The 18,812-nt window shown below is 30.6% G+C and overlaps 1 long non-coding RNA gene across 1 annotated transcript; it reads right to left on the bottom strand.

The window, feature by feature from the left end:
• Positions 1–4,201: 4,201 nt before the first annotated feature.
• Positions 4,202–13,474, bottom strand: LOC145332466 (uncharacterized). The gene is made up of 3 exons (XR_013884186.1): positions 13,170–13,474; positions 8,581–8,649; positions 4,202–5,008 (listed from the first exon to the last, which is right to left on the bottom strand). It is a non-coding gene; the product is annotated as an uncharacterized LOC145332466 (long non-coding RNA).
• Between the last annotated feature and the right edge of the window lie 5,338 nt (positions 13,475–18,812).

The following is an 18,812-nucleotide window of genomic DNA, read 5'->3' as shown; positions in this document are numbered from 1 at the left end:
GACCGCTATATATTTTACCACAGTGAATACTAGCTTCTTATTGGTTAATTGTTAATTTTTTCTGACGTCATAGTTCGACACTTTTACTGTTTTCGAGGGGGTTAACATCACTTTTCACCCCCGTTTCCTATGACGTAGCTGGATGACAACATTCAAGATATTGAGCGTTTAATATTGAATTGAAGTGTGTGAAACCATAAGGGGATAAAAAAGAGGAAGCGAGGTGTATTTACACCCTCCTATACTTTCTAAAGTACGCCACTGACTGGATCCTATACAAATATTTACAGCACATATATTGTAAGAACGTGTTTAGACTCTTAATACAACATCACTTTACCTAATCTCTATTGGAATCATCATAAAGTAAATTTTTCATCCAAAATGTAGAAAACGAGCGTTGTTCCAAAGAAAAAATATGTTAAAAAAATATATTTTTATCTAAATATTTATAATTATTCCGATTTCTATTGATGATGACAACATATGGTTATAATTAAATAATAATTTTTAATTAACATTTATTTAGAAATAGTTATTAATTTTGTACATTATTAATATAAGGCCCTAGCTCAAAGGTGTTACCTCTCACATTTTTTTTTGGTTCCAGTACATCCGACAAGCGAAGGAGTCCCAAACGTCATAGTGGACAAACGCAGGAGTATTAAAAAATCAATTTAATTAAGTATTTTTATGCAGGTTAGGGTAGGTTAAGATATGAATATACAAATAAGCCCCTCGCAGGGGTTAGGCATTTAAAAACCTTTAAGATAGTTTAAAATAGGCTAGGTTTGGTTAAGTTTCCACCCCGACGTTTGGGACTCCTGCGTTTGTCCTAGGACCTTATATTTAAATGACATTTTGAGGGGGTTAATTTTATGGGGCCATGTATCTTTTTTTTCAGATTCACACAACGTATTACTTTCAAACATCACGAACTATAAAAAAAATCAATCTGTATGTCTATATCTCGCTATCCGCTGGACCAATATGGCCATACTTTACCGAAAAAAGTACATTAATCATTGATTTCTAAAATTTGTGTGGGTACAGCGAGAATCAATATAATCCCTATATCAGCAAGTACAGCACAACTATATCCCCCCCCCCCCCCGCCCCCAAGAATAAGCTATAACCAACAAGCCAAATAAATCTAAAATAATATTTGGAGGGCAGATGTAAAGGTCGTCAATATTACTACGTGTTGCCCCCCTCCCCCTACGACAGCTGAAAATACGTTTTCGCAACTTTTCCCGAATTAATTTTGTTGTTTGTATAAGCTAGATCCACTCTCTACTTAATTAGCGAACGATTTTCCAATAAGCTGTTCAAAATCCCTGTAAGGCCATTACCCCTGAACTGTACTTAACCTAACCTATTAGATCATAATGATCAATATGAAGGAAGAAAGAGGGAGGAAGGAGAGGGTATATAAGGTCCAATTACATTATAAGGAATATTCCCCACCCATCATATTAGAACTTGTCTAAAATTGATGGTTTGACAAATTTCATACTCTCTCTCTCTCTCTCTCTTTCATTTCTTCCCAGTTAAACTATTTATATAGGTGTATTATATCGACAATGACATTGTGTATATATGAGAATTATTGCATGGCTACTTTAAAAAAAGCCTAATAGTCGATTTTAACATATACAGGGCTCGGCAGCAGCTCGTTAGACGCCTGTAAGTCTTTGGGAAATAAATCTTTTACACTTTTAAAATCAGCTGAAAGACTTAACTTTACCCAAATATGACCATTCCGCTTTACAAAAGTAATTTAATAAGTTTTCTAAAGGTTTTTAATTTAAAGCTTAGTTGCGGCTGACGAGCGTCTGTCGAGCCCTAAAAATATGTAAGTCAACAAAATACATCCAATTTAACAGGGTTTACTATATCTTCTCTTTCCTTTTATTATTTAGGAACTTTTGTTGATAGTTTGACAATTTTTCTCTTCCTTTCTCTCTCTCTCATCTATTTGAGTACATTGAAACTTTTAAAAATGTTTTAATGGGGGCAAAGATAGATGTTTTAAAATTAATACAAAACAAGTTTGTATACAAAGACAGCAAATGATTATTATATAGAACAAATTTATTACCATCTTTTTGCACTATAGAAAGGGGTCAATGGTAGAGAAAAAAATTTTTATTTAAAATTAATAGATTTATTTCAATAAATTTTCATCTTTAAGATATGGCAAAAAAACAATTAAATTTAAACTGGTTTCCGAGGTTTTATTTAATAATTTAGTAAAATTTTATGTACAATATCCTTATCAATAAAACTTTTCAATTAACTGAGCTCAAAATTGATATAACTTAGTAATATTTAATATCTAATAATCAATTAAATAATTACAGCCATATGACATATCAAGAAAAATACTTTTCTGGAAATCTCATAATTATTTGTTACTATAAAAACAAGGATGACAACATCCATAAAAGCGAAGCACTTAAACAGTAGGACAAACGGACATTAACACTTATATAGTGTAAGAACTGAATAATCATAATATAAATGTATAAGAATCAAAGCAAAATTGTAAGTAAAATGTGTTGAAAAACTGCTTGATTCAGGATAATGTTTATGGACATACTTACATTTCTAGGACTTGATTATAGAGTTGCTTCGCTTATTACATTATACTTTGTTGTTCCAGGAATCAATATACCAAAAATCAGATCAATCGGATGATTAGATCACATAAAAATTTGTTGTTAAAAAAGTAAAAAAATCAACATGTTTAAAATGGACGTACGGACATTTTGGTGATGATTATATAGTTGCTACTCTTTCTAAATCGTACCTAACTATTAAAGGAATCACCATGCAAAATTTGAAATCGATAGGACAATTCTAACATGCCTAAATTAACGAAAAAAGCTATCCGTTACGGACGTACGGACGGACCGACCCTAATTATAGAAAAGCTTCGCTTTTAAAAATAAATGGGTGAGTAATTTTAGTGACTAAACTTTTTTCTTCTTTAAATACCTCTTTTGATACTAAGAGTATAGTTTTCTATTTTTTCATGTATTCTTTTGCTAGCTTTTTGAGTCTTGAATAAAAGCACTTTTTGATTTGTTAGTTTGACTAGTTGTATTTCTGTTATAACCTGAATCATGAGTATGCTTCTATCTCCACTCAAAGACAGACAGAAGGCTTATACATGTCAAACTTTGAGTGAAGAGAATTTACAATAAGACCCCCTCCACTAAACTTGTGTAGTGGGGTGGTGGTGGTGAGGGCTTGACACCCCCCCCCCCCCTTCCTTCCTTCCCTGGTTGTGAGGGAGGGTGGGCATTGTGAAATGATACATTACAGTGTAATATATCTCTCTAGCTAAACATAAACAGGATTAAATATTCTAAAAAACAATAAGTAGAATAATACTTTCAATTCTAAGGAAGATAAACAAGTTTCAGTAGCTAAGGAAAGTTAGAAAGATTTGGAAGGTTGAAGAAATTTTCAGTAAGGCTACAAATGTTTAGGAATTACAAGACAACTTTTGTAAGGATAGAAAGCTATGAAAGGTTTATAAAGGCAAGAAGGCTCAGGCTTAAATAAATATTTAGGAAAACTTAGGAAATGTTTAATGTTTTGAATGGTTAGGCATTGTTAAGAAAGCTAAGGACTGTTTATTAAGGATATATTAAGTTAAGGAAGGCTGAGGCTAAGGAATGTTTAGTAAGGTTGAGGCTAAGGAATATTAATAAAGGCTAAGGCATGTTTAGGAAGCTAAGCCAGTCTGAAAAAGACTAAGGAAAATGTTTTGTTAGACTAAGAATTGATTAGAAAAGGTAAGCTATCAGTTTGTAGGCATAATAAATTTCAATATAGTTCTACTAATTGTTTTTAAGATTAACTATATGTTTAAAATACATAAATATACAATATACATGACTACATCTCTTGTTAAACCTTATTCAATGCTTAAATTTCAACATAGAGATTGATAATATTAAATAAATATTCTGTTTTAATTTCAGTCTGTATTTTGCACTTGATTTTACTTGAAAGCCATTAAAAATTGGAAACACTTAAACTTAGAGTGTCTATCGCATCGTATTATAGACAATTTTCGCGGATATCAAAATGAAACCAGTATTGTTAGCCCCGAGGGGCCGAATGCCCGGAACAAAAAAAATGTTATTAATTTATAATTTTAATATTCATGAAAAATTGTCTGTAATACAATGCTCTACATGATTTTTCAGTATGGCTGAGAATTACTATACTATTACTGACAAGATTTTTTTGCCGTGTGTCAGCATTAAAAAAAAAGAAAGGTCATACTTGGTAAAAAAAGTTTCTTCAGGATATAAAATATTCATGGGATGCCAGTAGAAGAAAACGTCATACTCTCAAACATAGATTTGTATTCTAAGATTTTTATTGATTTTAATTATGAAATATTTTTGTGTTTTGGTTGTTTACATTGCTTATTTTAAGGGATGGAAGGGAAAATGGACTGTAAATTATACTAGTACCCAAAGTTTTAATTTAATTTGAAGATTTCTAATAAATATTGATTGGGTGGTTCAATCTAGCAGTGTGTAAACTTTTCAACTAATAAATAATTTCAATCTACAGAAGATTAATTTTTAAATTCATAATTATGTTTTAACACTGCCAATTAAAATTTCTTAAATTAATTTCTTTAAATATATATATGTTAATGCGAGACATACTAAATGATAAAATTTTAAAACAATTGTAGATTTGTTGGGCTTCTTTTGGCATTCACCGCGTGCCTTATGAGGCATGTACATAATGGCCTGCGATAGACACCAAAAGCAACACAAAGGTCAGAGAGGTTCGAATCTGTTCGACGGTCATAATGGTCACTGAAGTGAATCACTTTTAACATACTGTTTTGTAAATGGTGATTCAAAGATTACATTACGTCGGTTTTTGTTTGGTTTTTGAAGCTGATCAATTTAACTGAAAGGTAGCTGTTGTATATCTTGAAACTTTTTTGTGGCTGTTGAGCTGTTGATACCTAAACAAAAAATAAGTTTATTAAATTTGTAAATAAAAAACACACCCTATCTTGAATTGTACAAAGATAAGTAATGCCAAATAGGACCGGACATCACCAAAAAAGATCTAATAATAGATATAAAATGGTCTTTGGAAGTTTGAGAACAAAAATGTATTTTTTCTGATCTTTTATTTCTATTTCTGAAACATTTTTTTGCAAGGTAAAGATAAAATTTCTGACTTTGCACATTTTTATTGTTTTCTCATAGCATTAGGAAGCAAATTTCTAAAAGTTTTACATATTTCATGATGTTCTATATCAAATTTGGATAGTTTGAATATAAAACCATATAAATTGTTTTAATCTACAAGAGCTAGAAATCGGTATGGACCTTATCCTTAAAGTTTCTATTAATTCCTAATCCCATTCCCCCTCTTGTTTTTTATAATATATAAAAATGAGAGGAAAATGGGTTCCTTTTGTTTATTTATAAGTTTATAACAGTTACGTTAGTTTATATTAGGTATTGTTTTGCCCCGCAGGGACAGAGCCCATCCAAGAGTAAGTATTAAAGTAAGGGATAGCCAGGTAAAACTTTAAGCAGATGACTTATTTTAAAACCAGTGTTCTAACAGTGCAGTGTATTTATAGTTTTTGAAGGTTGTGTTTGATGAGAAGCAGAAACTATTCTACACTATTGAATGCATAGTGTCAGCCTCAGGGAAAGATTAACAGCAATTTCATTGGAATAATGAAGGTTAGTTTAGAGAACCCCTGTGCTTTAAAAAAATTATGTTATTCCAGCTAACTTTTATTTGAAAAAAAATTTAAAATCTAGAAGATTCTTGCACAAACTTTACATGATTTTAATAGATTTAAATCTTTGAATATATGTCTCTCTCTCTCTCAGGTATAGTACAAGAGAATATACAGCAAACTTTATCATTGTTCTAAGCAGAGATAAAGATTCAAAGAACTAGAATTTTAGTTTGATAAAGGTATGGTAAAATTTAGAGTAGAAACTCATTTAACTTATTTAACCGATCTTTTCAATGTAAGAATAGTTATTTCTCGCATCGTATTACAAACGGCTTTCCGCGGATATAGAATGTACAATTATGAGATTAAAACTAGTTTTTTTTATTAAAAAAACTGGTTTTAATATTATAATTGAACACTTTTATATTTCGTATGGATGACAACCGGTTCCTATCCACCGGATTCGAATGAATACAAGAAAAATGCTTTTGCAAATCTTACAAAATGTAGTGTTTTTTTTGGCTTTGTGGTTGTCATCCTCTTAGTTGCCGAGCCCTGACAAAAACATTATAATACTGGCAACGAGTGGCGAGAGAAGAATAAAAACTGCAATAATATTAAATACAATTGTCACAGTGTAATTATCAACATGAATCTACACATTTTAAGCAGCAGAGATTGCAAGAAAAACTATTTCGCATCACACTTTTCCGCTATAAACAAATCCCTATAATATTTTTTGTTGATAACAATTACAATACTCCTTAGAAATGAGACACAATTCATGCAAGAAATCTTCAACTTTAACTGTAATACTGACTTAAATAATTATTTATTTTAGATTTAACTAAGGCATTTGATGCTATTTACTTTTTTCCATTTTATGTTAAAAATCTTCCAAAATAACTTGATTTTATTTGAATTCCTTTACTCGATAAATTGGTATAGTGGTGCAATCTATTTTGCTACTTTCTTGAGCATTCCTTTGCAAATTAGGATGGGACAATGGACGATAAAATTACTCATTCTCTATTAAAAAGTCTAGTATTACAGGTTTTAAACAAGTTTTGACATTTTTATGGGAATGCGAGTTGAAAGATTAGAAATTTATCAGTGGCGTGCACCGGGTTTTGCGAGAGGTAGTGTATTTATTGAGGGCATGAAAAAAAGGCAGGTCATCCCAATTTTTATTTTAAGAAGGGGGGGGGGGTTGCTTTGTCAAAAAAAATGTTTGCTATTAATTACTTTTATGTTAGACTTGGCCTTTAGTATGTCTTTATCTTTTTCCTTACAGTACATTGTCTAATGTACTGTTTTAATGGTGACAGACGTATAAATGCATGAGTGGACATGAATAATAATAATGATTACTGTTTGTACTTTAGAGAATAGCGATAATGATATTAAAAAATAGATATTTAATCATTGATTTTTATAGAATTAAATATATTTAGGAACTATAAATGACTTTTTTCGATGAGCTTAACATTTAAGTTGAAATCAAATCCATAATTGAAATACAATTTATATACATGTTTACATGCAAATAAAGGACGTTTATTGTCCTTGTTTAATATGATTGTATTTCCCTGCATTATAAAGCTATTATATATTGAAAGCAGGGATCATAAGAGATAAGACAATGGCCGATAAATTGATGTACATCCCCAATGATGATGCACAAAATTACCCCTTCTGTAGATTACAGTTAGTGGTTAAAACGTTTGGACACTCAATTTAATGAACCAACAAATCAAAATTTGATAGAAGTCCCCAAGTTTTTGAGCCAATGAATGAGGATATGTTATTATAAGACTTTGGGGACTAATATGATAATCAGCTCAATGTCCCCTTCCACCCTGATTATAACTAGAAAGACTTGACGCACTGGAATTACAATATGTATATGCTTGCTCTTCCTCGAGACGTAATAAGTATTCAAATAATGAAACTAGCAGTCAAACTTTTGTGCTGTTATTGTAACAAATTAAGACTGTATTAATTGCCTATCGATAATATGACTGTTTTTATCTAATGCTTTTCCTAAAAGTGCTCAGCGGCTACTCTTCCACATATATATCCTAACCTGTCCCAAAGCACAAAACGAATCTCCCACCCTGCTTATTTTTAATTAATTTCAAAATAACTCAATACTTAAATCTGAACCAACCAAGTTAACTATTTTAGGGGAAACATCCCATATGCCCAAGGATGTGGTTTCAGTCTATTATATTTTAAGATTAAAGTCTTGGGATGGTTTTGGGCTATCTATTGCCATTCCCTACTCAAAACACAAAGCCCCCTAGATGTTAGGTGTGCGACCGCTAGTTGTTTTAAAAATATTAAGCAATATTGCATGAACACCAGACAGTAATCCTTTAATCACATGAAACTTTATCGATAATACATATTCAATATCATATCAGAGTCATACACTCAAATAATGTACAACAAATTATTTATTTTAACGAGGATGATTACGTACAATAAAAGGGCAGACTTTAGGTCTTTAGATGATTAATGAAACAATTGGGTACAATTTAGAAAGCGTAGAAGCTCTATTATCTTCATAAAAAGTCCGTATGTTATCCTAACACCATGCTATTAAATTGGTGAATCTTAGAACGATTAGGTACTGTTTAGTAAGCGAAGCTTTTTTGTAATCAAGTCTAAACCATTCAAAAGTTTCCTGTGTTTAATGACATTTAATAATCAAATTTAAACTTTACTCATTATTTGAAATTCAATATTCTTAAGGCTGTATGATTTATTGAGCTTCGTTTATATGGATGTTGTCATTCTTGTTTCTTATACAACTCAAATATACTAACCTCAATTATAATTATGATAAGTTTAGAACTAATTTTCTTCTTTAATCCGGAGGGGTGTGATGTCATCATCTAAATTAGAAATATCATTATTAAATAAATATCATTATTAGAATATTATGTATTTTAAGATATTTAATTAATCATATTTTTGGTTACGAAACTTTAATTTATATTACTCAAATTATTAATGTCTGTAGGTTTCTATGTAAGTCCTTAAAAAAATCGGGGAATTTAATATACATATTTCTTGACTACCAAGCGGGGCTTTTATACCTTTTACTCAACCTAACCTAACCAAAAAATATTTTAAATATGCATTCATATTCAAAAAGTTCGTCTTTAGTCCAGATGCAATATAAGTTAATCCACTGAAACTTTGTTATATCATTTTTTGATAACAATTGTAGCATTTTGTCTTACTAATAATCCTTTTTCATAGCAGAAAGTTTGAGTTTTAAAATTTTGAACCATTTGGAAGAAATTAGAACAAAACATATAAAATGAGCTTTAGATTGCCCTGATAGAAGCTACTATATACTAAAGTTTACATCATCATATAAAAGTATTTTTATAGATATACAATATACATAAAATATATATATATATGTACTGTTTCTTGTAGAGAATATAGACAGACAAGAGACGAGCCATAAAGAATATAAGAACAGTTTATACGGTGGGACACTTGGAATTCATTTCTGTCTACTTGTGAGGATCATTTTGTACTCTTAGTTTTATATATTATATTAATAACAAAAGAATAAGACATTCTACCATTAATATAGACATGAAATAAATGAATTTTAATAAAATAAGCTTATATTTTACTAATATTTTTTAGAATAAACGATATAATTTTAGTTTCATACAGTTTTCTCGAACAGGCATACAGAAATCCATTAATAAAACACACTGGTCTATATAAAATATATGTATACACATCAATTTTGTATAAGAAGTCTATTCTGCTGTATAGAAAATATATTTTATATCAGCTTGTTTACTTGAAATTGGCAAGAAGCAAGTGTTTTAATGATAATATCTGCCAACATATTGAGATGTTAATTATTTTTATATTACAATAAATATACATCTTTTGCTGTTGTTTTATTGTTTAGCAACCCATTTTATAGGATTATACATATATACACTAGTGTATTTGCTTCTAGCTTCAGAAGCTTTGTATTTGAAGGAGTAAGAGAAATAGAAAAATAGCCTAAAACTATCCAAGTAAAATACTTACTACTTTATAAAGTAGAATATTATTGCTAGGCAATTCAGGGTCCGATTTCATTATTTCCTTTAGTTCTAATAGGTTACTTTACTAACACGTGCAAAAAGATATCTTTACAAATATTTGTTAAAATTGACCTTGTGATTCTAAAACCAAGGCGTTTTTGTATTCGTATGTATGATTATTCTAAAAGACACAATGATAAGACATTGAAATAAAAAAAATCCCTTTCCCAAGTTAGATGTTATGCCTTGGATATAGGTAGGATGAAAGGGTTGTATATTAACTTTAATTAACAACCATTATCCTGTGATTCCCTGGTATATATATAGTATTTGTCTGTCTGTTAAGATCTAGCTAAATAGAACATACGAAGTTATCATTATTATTAGTGATATAGCAGCCCCTAGAGGCTAGAATCGTAGCCATTAGTTTTATATATTCCATAGCAGGAACAGCCCAGCCAAAAGATTAGTTCTAAAGATTAGAAACACATCCTTTACCAATTATTACTACAGCGCCTGCCAAAAACACAAGGGCTAACAAAACTTTTCATGTTTCATTTAAGAAAATGTTGTTTTTTTAGATTTCTAGAACTAATTTAAATAGTAATGTAGAAATACTATTTCAAGTATGGCTTCAAAATCAGTTAATATCCGCTGGATTTGCCTTGTGGCTAACAAAACTGGAATTATCAATTAATCTTGTATTTTTCATATTACTATTCTCATTTTAAATCTTTTTTTCTTCTCCTAATTGAGGAATGTAATATCTCAATTGAAGATATATCATTTTTCTCCATTTTTCAATAGTTCAAATAATAATTTCTTTTCAATATTGTACATCATTTTATTTCTTAGTAACAAAAACTTGATTTGATCTTGTTACTTTTTTTAGCATAACTGGTTTTGCTGTTACAATATTTGTTGTTTATCGCATCGTATTAATAAACAGCTTTCCGCGCATATAAAATTTACAACTATAAGATAAAAAAGAAACAGTTTTGTTAGCCCTGAGATGCTGAAGATACCAGCTAAAAAACTGGTTTTATATTCGTAGAAAAATGGATATGCTATACATAAGTTTTAAACTTTTCAGTACGGCTGAAAACTGGTTCTTAACCACCGGATATTAATCGGTTTGAAAGCGAAACTGTAATAGTTATTTTTTTCGTATGGATGAGAACCGGTTCCTATCCACCGGATTCGAATGAATACGAGAAAATATTTTATTTGTTGAATTATAAGAAAGTTTGAGAAACTACTCTACTATCTACACAGGGAGGGAAAGTACAATGATTCAATATACAACCCTATCTTCACCCTAATATTTACCAGCTACAAAAGACAGGATTTTACACTTATAATAGGGAAAGAGATTATTATATTCCGCGTTGTTCTATCCATTAATCCCTGATTTGCTAGGTTAGCAGAAGTATAGTAGTAGGGAGAAAATCAATATCTCAACAATTTTAGTCATATATAAGAAGGGTGAGAGAGAGAGAGAGAGAGAGAGAGAGAGAGAGAGAGAGAGAGAGAGAGAGAGAGATGGTTACACTAGGAGGAATACATACGGGGGGGGGGGGGGAGTTGAGAGGGGGGCTTAACAACTATTGATCATCATATGGGAATTTCATTCAATATAAAAGTAAATAATCAATATTCATCTCAAATATTCACAAATAATTTACTAAACATTAATATTTTAAATCTATAAAAATCAGTGACATTTTCAAATAGTAAAAAAAATCACAAAAGATGCTATTATGCTGTTATTGATATCAACTAAGAACATTCTAAAGTACCTTGTACAAACTGTGATTTGATTGCCAAAAAGTTAAAGGCAAATTTGACTTTTTTTAGATCTCTCAATGTATAAAAATGTGTAAATTATATAAATCCTTATTTCATAACCTATATTTAATAAATGGAATATTTAATATTAAAAGTTTTAATTTTAAATAGAATTTAATCTCCAGTGATTTTCCACTTATATCTAAATATCAAAAGGTGAAATTTTTGGAAATTATATAATTTTTATTGCATATATTTTAATTCAGAAGTATGTAAAAAATATTTATTACTTAAAAACTTTATAAACTCTTTTGGTTACACTTTTTCTCTATAAAAAACAGTTGTTTTTGAATGTATTAAACAATTATGGCATAATAATTTACATCAATATGCATATAAAATATGCTTTATAATTTCAAATAATGATTCGTTTCATCAGGCACAAAAGTACATTTTATTTTTCAGAGAAAGCATCCCCTAGTCCCTGTATAATTGGGATGATTAGCATAAAATTACTCCTGTAATAATATCTTGAGAAGTATTATATGCAGATGAGTAGCAGGGGGTATGTATGTATGCAGTAGTCATTTCTTTCTAATTTCTGTCTTTTTATCTCTTTTCTCTTCCTTTTTATATTCTAATTTCTTTAGCTTTTTCTAGAGGAGAGATGACATTGGACTCTAAAGTTTTTAAAACATTTTATCATGCTTTAGTTTAGAAACTTTGGTAACTTTAATTTTTTTGTGAGTGGTTGGTTCAAACTAGCAGGCTAATGAATGCTTTAAACTACAAAAGGGATAATAATAAAACATATATTATAATATCGTCAGTTGTCTTATTTCTTAACATCCTTGCTTATTAAATGGTTGTAAATTACATTATAATTATAAATCATACAAGATCCGATTATATTCGTTATATATCTATTTCAAGTTATTGAATAGTTTAAAATAAATACTTAATATTTTGTAAAAATATAGGACTTCAGCAAGTAGGGGGGGGGGGGGGGTTGAACTACAATAATTGTTTATGAAATACCTAAAATTTACCCGATTTTTATAAACTATAAAAAATGAATTGTCAATAACTTTTGTATATAGTCAATGTCATTATGATAATTACTAAAAAAAATTGCAATAACATTAAGTATTAATAATTGTATATAATTACATTATATCCTAAATTAATAGTCTCTTTGGCTGTTAGTAACCCAGATAAGCATAAGATATCTTCAACTATAGACCTAAGCTATTAATTATTCAAATAGGTAATTACATCAGGAGAATCTAATAGTAAAATTGGCTCTTAGTAAATGTATACATATAATAAATAAATAAATACTAACATTTAAAATCAAGTTAAATAGTGTTATATAATATTCTTTTTATTAAATATTTAAATAATAAACAAGATAATATTAGTCAAAATTAATAAAACATTTAGATTTAAAAGCTATGTACAGTGGGATATAGCAATACACACATTTACTATAAGCCTAGGGCACAAGTACAAGTATGTACACAAGTAACGAAGAAATAAAAAATTGTAAAAAAATGTATCACCTGAAATGATGTGTACAAGAGAAGACTGGAGAAAATTATGAGCTGTTGATTCATTTATATTGAGTAGGAACAGAACAGCGCTACACACCACACACACAGACCAACACACCACCAACCTCTCTCTCTCTTCATATCACACACACACACTTTTCATCTCCCTCTCTCTTGAGAGTTGTGGTGCGTGTGTGTGCCTGGATGATATATAGTATGCCCAGTACTACAGCTGGTTGTCTGATGGGCTGGCATGAGCACTTGTCGCGGGGAGTATATAGCTGTGTGAGCGTGAGAGAGGTTACCACGAGACTGTCTTATTTGAGTGAGTGCTGGTACAGCAAGAGGAGAATATTCTCCTCAATCCCCCACCCCTTTCCCCTTCTACCTCTTCCTGAAAAAAACAAACTGAAGAGGACCTCTGCCGGCCTCCCCCTTGAATTTTCCCCCACTCCCTTGAGAAAATTCCCCTACTCTTTCCCCTTTGATGCTCCGACAACCATTCGACCGACATCTGTCCTCCCCCCCCCATCTCTTTTTACCCCGGGCATCCTCAACCATCCAAGAATTTTTTCGCATTTTTTTCAGAATAGAGCTAGCTTTCGTTTAAAAGAAAATAAATAATCTTATCTTAAAATGAGTTACTGAATTTGGGCTGAATCTTTTGGGTTTATCAAAATAAAAAATGTAAAAATCATTATACAATAAATCTTTACAAAAAATTATGCACAAAAAAATTCGGTAGCTTGATCCGGGTTCTTTGAACGGAGAAGGGAAGACCCAGGGGAGAGTATTTGTTGGGGTAAGGGGGGGGTGGAGCTATGGTAGAGTATACGGAAAAGGGGGAGGGGGGTAGAATTACTAGAAATCAAATTTTTACAGTAAATGAAATATAAAAGGTTATAAAATTATTAAATTTTATGCCATTACATCAAAAATTTAAAAACTGTTTAGAAATTGCTAAAGGAAGTTTTGGTAATTTTGTTTATAAGCTGTAAATATAAATATATTAAATAACATTTTTTCCTTTTTTATATTTGTAATAAATGAATCAATTTATTTATTTAGTAATGTTTTTAAAAGTTATAAATTTGCTTATAATTCTAGGTAATAAAGATATGTCTTTAATTTTATAAAATTTTAAATTTGTCGTTGTAAAAAACCATTAAAAAACTCTCTTTTAAAAGAGGGGGATATTAATTTATAAGAAAGAGGAGGTAGGGGGGGGGGGGGGGAGTTGGGTAAGGGAATGCTCCCTCAGGAGATAAAGAAGAGAAGGGAAAATGTTTGATGAATCTCACTACTATATATCTATCTATCTATCTGAATATATAAATCTCTATCTATTTATAAATATGTCTATCGTTCTATCATAGTTCTTCTCTTTCTACTATCTTACAATCTCTCTCTCTCCCTCCCCCCTCTCTCTCTCTCTATATATATATCTCTTATTCTCTCTCTCTCTCTCTTTATTTCTATCTTTTTTTTTGAAGTTGTACGTGTAACACAGAAGTGGTTTTTAAACTGATGCCGTCTCTATATGATCACAAATTAATATAAGTTCGATATCACCTAAAATCATTCTGTGATTATGGCATAATAATGACTTTTTAAAGTACAAGATCGTACAGCAACCGGTATGGAAGATAATTTATATTTGAGCATTGCTCTTGAAACTGGAAAAAGGTTCATAAACATTAAAATAGCGTCAAAAGATTGACTGGAATTGATTTATATAAGGATTAATAATTACATAAAAGATAACTGAAATTTGATAAAACATATTTTCCTATAATATTTTAAAATTAACCTCTAATTGTCTAATTTAAATCAAATATACTTCACTTCAAAAATAAAATCAAATGTTTTTATTAAGTCAAAATATCCCAAAAAAGCAAGAAACTTAGATAAAATCAGCTACCAAACAAAGAATAGCACGATTATAATTTATCATTCAATGTCCTATCACCACATCCCTGGGAGAAGGAGACAGGTTCATCTACCTGCCCCCACACAAATTTCCCTTCCCATATTCCTGTGCACACCTCCGTTATACCTCTGCCGCGCCGCCGTATCAAGCTCTCTTGGTATGTTATATTCCTGTAGCGGTTTCTGCGGATCATAAAAATCCCACAACACAGCAGGATTTCAAACTTATGTACTCAAAAAATCTATTGTGATGAAGTTTTGTCAAGAAATACAGGAATCACCCTTTTTTTTGTCCTCTTTCACCTCCTCTCAGCGTCTCTCTTTTTCTCTTCTTTCCTGTTCAAAAAGGATGATGCGATTTTTAATAATTGTAACAATTGTGGAAACCTGTAAGGTCTTAAAGTATAAGACAAAGGACGATAATAAATTAAAACAGTAAAAGTGTCGAACTATGACGTCAGAAAAAATTAACAATTAACCAATGAGAGGCCGTTATATATTTTACCACAGTGAATACTGGCTTCTTATTGGTTAATTGTTAATTTTTTCTGACGTCATAGTTCGACACTTTTACTGTTTTCTAATAAATTCACTTTATCTCTAGATTAACATCATTGGTTGAAAAGTTTAGACACTGTTTCAACCAATTTAGAAATAAAGAGGTTTTAAGGCAACAAATGAGAGATCGTGGTTATGCAACATTTGGAAAGAGTGCAATTTACTGTCTAATGTCCATACTGACCATAATGACAATCAACATAAATAAAACAAAAACCAAGTTATTTTTTTTTTCACTCCCATTGTGTAACAATGTTACAAGGGTGGTGTCATAAGGTGACGATCCAGGAAGATTTGACAACTTACATTATTTTTTTTCTCACCTTCAGTACGACATTGCTCAAACAATGGATAATGAAATACGTGAAATTATAGACATGGGGAAATTTTTTTTGTCAATTTGTCTTACTAACATGAACCTCATTTATTGGTCAGTTCGTCCATCCAGGGGTAAAGGGGTGGGATGGGGGATATCGTAGTTTTAGCTCCTTGCGATCGTTTCACTTTATCAGAGTACATGAAAATCTGATGCAACATTCAAGTAATAATATTTCGATTAAAGAATCCTGAGGTGGATTCTTAAAAAAAGCTTAGTGGGGCAAAATTGTTTTCGTGATAAATCCACCAAAATCACATTAAAAATCTACAAAAAAAAATCTACAAAATCATATAAGGGTTATAAATAAAAGATTTTATTTAATTTTTGTAGATTTTTTATGTGATTTTGGAGGATTTTTCACGAAAACAATTTTGCCCCACTAAACGATTAGTGGGGCAAATTTTTTTAAAGAATCTACCTCTAGAATCAACCATCTCTATTTTACAGCTTTATTCCTGAATATGCATATAATAAAATATATATATATGTATAACATCATATGTATATGATATGATATAATACATTTTATAAAGCTTTCAAGAGAGTTTAACATTTCTTTCAACTAGCTCATCACGTATTCACAATGAGTGAAGCTTTTCTGCAATTGTATTTGTTCTGTAGGTTCTTCGGAGAATAACGGGTAGCATTTTATTAATTCTCTCAACAGCTAAGCGAAGATTATATATATTTAGGTTCGGTCTGTACGTCTTTCTGACTTTTATGGATAACTATATATTTATTATAAATATGGCAATCAAAGCTTTATACAGTGCCTATAAAAAAATGACGTCATACTGGCCTACCATTGGTCAATTAAAATGTATACTGTCGTGCTATTGTTAATTTAGTCTGTGTATTTGCCTATTATTGGTCATTTGCAAAAAAACTTTATTTAAAATTACAGAGAGGTTTCGCATACAACATTCCTAGGAATCGTTATTATATAAAACAAGGATGACAACATCCATGAAAGCGAAGCACTGAAACGGTAGGACAAACGGACATTAACACTTGTATAGTGTCAGAACTGAATAAGAATATAAATGTATAAGAGTCGAAGCAAAATTGTAAGTAAAATTGTTGAAAAACTGCTTTATACAGAATAATGTTTATGGACATACTTACATTTTTAGGATTATAGAGTTGCTTCGCTTATAATGTTGTACTTTGTTATCCCAGGAATCAGTATACTAAAAATCAGATCAATCGGATTATTATATCACATAAAAATTTGTTGTTAAAAAAGTAAAAAAATCAACATGTTTAAAATGGACGTACGGACATTCTGGTAATGATTACAGAGTTGCTACGCTTTCTAAATCGTACCTAACTACTAAAGGAATCACTATACAAAGTTTGAAATCGATAGGACAATTCTAATATGCCTAAATTAACGAAAAAAGCTATCCGTTTGTGACGGACGGACGTACGGACGGACCAACCCTAATTATAGAAAAGCTTCGCTTTTAAAAAGATGTATCATGTAAAAGTTAGTGTCAAAATCGCATCGATAGGACAGTACTAAAATGCTTAAATTTACAACTGTTACGGTCGCACAAAAGCTTTTTTTAATCAATGCTCAAATGGATTAATTTTGGCCTTAATGGACATAATTTTACTTGTTAATTTATTCAATTTTAAAAGTGTATTCTATTAAAATTAATTGATTTTTTTTATAATAATGAAATAGTTTCTTTTCATGTTGAATTTTTAAAAATATAATGAAATAGATGCAAAATTTTAAACTTCTCAAATTATTTTTATTTAAAAACATGCGAAGCTCAACGGGTAGAGGACGTTTCTACAACCGGCAGAAATACAACTAGATTTTTTGTCAAAATATTAAAACCAAAATTTAGTAATACTTAAAGTAACTGCCATTATTATATCTAACACTACCATTTTTACATCCGAAATTGTCAATTATACATCTATTTCTTGCCAAATTTACATTTAAAATTAAATTTAGCAGACATTGCGAGACAACTTTCTTATAATAACATAACAGGATGTCTGTCTGTTTGTACCGAAGGATCTCTGTAACCGTTGAACCGATATGGTTTTTCTTTGCCTTCTCATAGGTCCTGTGAATCTTTATAATTATTTTGGGGGAGGGAACCACAACCCTCCCAAGAAAAATCGATCCCCCCTCAACAAGTTTTTTTTCACTTTTTCTTTTTAAAACTAAAATAGAAAGTATTAAGGGTGGGGGAGATGGTTCGACTTTTCCCATCCCCCACATTAAGTGCCCCTAGAGGCCTCTATGGACATAGTCGATAGATAAAGATATTATATTAATAAATCAAAGCCAAAAATGTAAAAATCGCTAATAAAGCTTTGAAAATTTACGCACTGATGTAGTATTATAGAGATGCTTCTTAAATTTATAATTACACTTAAATTTACTGATAGAATTTATGGTAATGTTTATAGAGTTGGTATGCTTTTAAAATTTAACCTCACTGTCAAATGAATCATGAGGCAGGGAGTAAGGGAGGGGACAATGGATCGAATATTCAATCTTTAGGAGTCTCAGACTTTGGGGACTGGCTTAAAGGGAATGTGCAAGAATTTAGCAGTTTCTGATGAGTTTGGGGACTTGCACAAGAAATGCCGTTACTCGCTATGTTAGTTATGAAAATATATAGTTTTGCAGACAGAGAGTAGTTCAAATATAAATACACGGCCCCCTCCCATACTATATTTCACTCCCTTCATCCCCACCTCCTTTTTAAAAGTAGACGACGAGAAAGGGAAATGGAGAAGGAAAGTGGGGGAAATAAACA

This window comes from Acartia tonsa, chromosome 1 (assembly GCF_053477335.1).
Source record: "Acartia tonsa isolate MP-2025a chromosome 1, ASM5347733v1, whole genome shotgun sequence".
NCBI lineage: Eukaryota > Metazoa > Arthropoda > Copepoda > Calanoida > Acartiidae > Acartia > Acartia tonsa.
Note: the sequence above shows the minus strand (reverse complement) of the source record. Positions and strands in the feature narration are given on the sequence as shown.